The sequence below is a fragment of the Petaurus breviceps genome, unplaced genomic scaffold (genome assembly GCF_028583685.1).
Source record: "Petaurus breviceps papuanus isolate PSGF00001 unplaced genomic scaffold, PetGlider_PUasm1.0 90823, whole genome shotgun sequence".
Classification (NCBI taxonomy): Eukaryota; Metazoa; Chordata; class Mammalia; order Diprotodontia; family Petauridae; genus Petaurus; species Petaurus breviceps.
The window spans coordinates 6,453,034-6,456,568 of NW_027187352.1; positions in this window are offsets into that span (position 1 = coordinate 6,453,034).

Sequence of the window (3,535 nt, forward strand, 5' to 3'; positions counted from 1 at the left end):
TACTGATTGACTGGCTGATTGAGTAATTGATTTCTTCTGTCTGGGGAAATCATTTCTCCATCAGCCAAATGTAGTTAGTAGTCAGCATGGTACAGTAGAAAGGACCCCAGAGTAGTATGTCAAGAGAACTAATGCTGTGTGACTTCAGATAAATCAATTACCTTATGACATTTTGTGATCTACAGTCAAAGATTTATTTGGAGAAATCATCTGCTCTGATCCCCTTATTTTACATGTGAGAAAACTAAATACAAAGAGAGGAACTGATCTTCCCAAGATTACTCAGCTATAATACCTGGCCTCCCTTCTGCTCTCTCTGAGCCCCAGCTCTGCCCCTCCCCCTTTGCCCTCTTCCTGAGTCATACATAGCCTTATGGGAGTCAGAGGTGGAAGGAACTTTAGAGATGTCCTTGAGACCTCCAAGGGAAGAGTTCTGCAAATATTGGAGGTAGTTGGAGTGCCAAGCAAGTTCCTACTTTTACTCCGTCATCTTGGCTCTGCCCCCTCCAAGCTCTGCAGATTTTAAAGTGCTATAAAAATATGAGTAATTATTATTATTGGAGACCATATAAGAAGAGTCGTAGTCAAATCTAGGTCATCTGACTCCAAATGAACTACTCTTTCCCATAGGTCATTCGACCATTCTCTACTCAGGGTCTCAATTTCCTCATCTGTAAAACGGGGAGAGCAATACTTGAGAGAAAATCACATTGAAGTAAGACTTTTGTTACTGTTAATAATTTTTAATATGTTTCTTGACATCTTTAATTTTCACAATGCTAAGATTTTCCCCTATATTCCTTCCCTTCCTCCCATTCCAGACAGCCATCCTGGATAACATTTTTAAAAAGAAGAGAAAGAAGAAAAGTAATTCAGTAAAATGAATCAATATATTGAAAATATTTCACATCAATGGACTCCTGTCTCTACACAAAGGGAAGATGTGTCTTCTCATATCTTTATTTGGAGGCCAAATTTATTACAAATATTACAAAATATTACAAAGAGTAATATTGAAATATTTCATTTCTTATGGAGGGTGGCTGTTCTTTCTATTTACATGGTTATAGTCATTGTGGATATTTCTTGGTTCTGCTTACTTCTCACTGTACCAGTTCATATATATATATATATTTTTTCTTTGATTCCCTGTATTCATCACTCTCATCATTTCTTATAGCACAATAATATTACATTCATGGACCACAATTTATTTAGTCATTAGTCATTCCCTGGTGGATGAGCATCTATTTTGTTTCCATTTTTTTTGCTACCACAAACAGCGCTATTATAAATATCTTGATTTATATGATTTTTATCAATGACCAATGACTTGCTTAGATATATGCCTAACAGTGCAATCTCTGGGTCAAAGGATATGAACATTTTAATCATTTTGCTGGAATAATTCCAAATTGTTTTCTAGAATACCTTAACCTTATTACTCCCCATCCCAAATAGCAAACATGAATTTTAACCAGGGCCTCCTGAAGACAATGTATTGAACTAAAGATAGGATTTTAATGATAGAATTTCAGCACCATAGAACATGGTTTTGGCCCCTTCTCTAATCACACCAGTCCTGAGGAAATAATTTTTAGAAGATCCCTGGATCTGAGAAGTCAGAAACCTGGAGTCTAATACTGGTTACCTCATCGTATGGCCTTAGTCAAGTTATTTCTCTTCTCTGGGCATCTGTAAAAGTAAAGGGTCAGGCTAGATTTTACACAAGTTTTCTTTCTCTCTGACATTTTATGGCTTTATCACTGTGTCACAAACTCTTCTCAGTGTTTGGGGCACCAAGGTGACTTGAAGCAAATTGTTTTTCTTTTCCATCAGTTCAATTTTCTTAAGTTAAAGTTCAAATGAAATAATACATGTAAAGTACTCTGTACACCTTAAAGTAACATAAATGGTAGATATTATTAATTATTCTGTAAAATAATTAGATCCAACTTTCTTATCTCTAAGGTTCCTTTCATATCCGTCATTCTGTGTTTTAAGGTCCCCCTAGTTTGGACATTCTGTGTTCTAAGGTCCCTCCTATCTCTGGCATTCATATTTGAAGAACCTTTTCAACTCTGGTATTCTATGTTCTCTTTTCTAAGCTCCCTACTAGGCCTGACATTCTTAATTCAAAGGCGCTTTCCAGATGAAACATTCTATCCACATTCTAAAGTCCTTTTCAGCTTTAATATACTACTTTCTAACATTTTATGTTCTATGTTCTAAGAGCTCTTGTAGATCTGATATTCTGTTTTCTAAAATCCTTCTAGATTGACTGTGCTACATTTAATGTTCTAAAGTCCCCTTTACCCTAACATTCTATGCAATGTCATTTTATGTTCTATGTTCTAAGGGCTCTTGCAGATCTGACATTCTATGTTCTAAGGCCCTTTCCATATGGACCTACTACCTACCATGTTCTAGGTCTCTTTTAGCTCTAATATATGTTATGACATTTTATGTTCTATATTTTAAGGGCTCTTGTAGATCTGACATTCTATATTCTAAGTAAGGTTCTTTCCAGATTAACCTACTACCTAACATGTTCTAGGTGCTCTAATATTCTGTATTATGATATTTTATGTTCTATGGTCTCAGGTCAGTCCCACCTCTGACATTCCACGGTACTGTGGACTTTGATTTGGTGCAAGAGACAATGCGGTCCAGGTCAGATGCTAACCACCAGTACTCCCCTGGACTGTTTTCCACATTGTAGATTTTTACAAGCCCAGCCAACCTCTGGTCTTACACCCTTTCCCCACTTCTGGCTTTCTTTCCAGCATCCCTGGCTCTGGCAGAGAAATGAGTCTGCCCGGCGCCTGCACAGCCTTCCATGCCATTCATCTTGCTGGGCCCTGAAAGGGCTGGGCCCTCTGTCAACTTTCCTCTGTTGCCCTTCCCAGAGGAAATCGCTTCCTGTCTTTCCCCCCACCCCACCCCAGAACCAACCACTACTGACTTCAAGGGGTAGGGGGACAGCTCTGTAGTCAGGGGTAGATAGATCCCAGCTTTGTCTTTACACCCACAGAGCCAAGCATAAAGGAATGATATACAACAAATATAATGTCATTCAGTACAACAAACATTTTTAATCGTGTTACATTGTAATGCCCAAAACCTTCCACATAGTAGGTGGTAAAAAAAAAAAGTTTTACTGAGCAGCAGAATAGTGCTTCTGTGCTTTATAATACACTAATTTATTAACAAACATTTATTAAGCACCTACTATATGCAGAGAATTGTGTTGGACTCTGTTGGAGACACAAGTTTGAAAAGACAGAGACTCTACCCTGAGGTAACTTAGTCTAGTAAGGAGACATAGAGACAGCATAGAGAATTGCATGGTAAGTGTGTTACCAAGGGGCAAAGTGCTATCAGGAAGTTGGATCAGGGAACATCAGTACTGATGGGGAAGGGTACAGCCCTTCAGTTGTGCCACAGCCCATAGGGTCCTGCAGGCCACATTTGGTGCTAGTGCTAAATGTTAGGTATCCAGGGTCTAGGTGGTCTTTGAGGTTCCTTTAAGCTC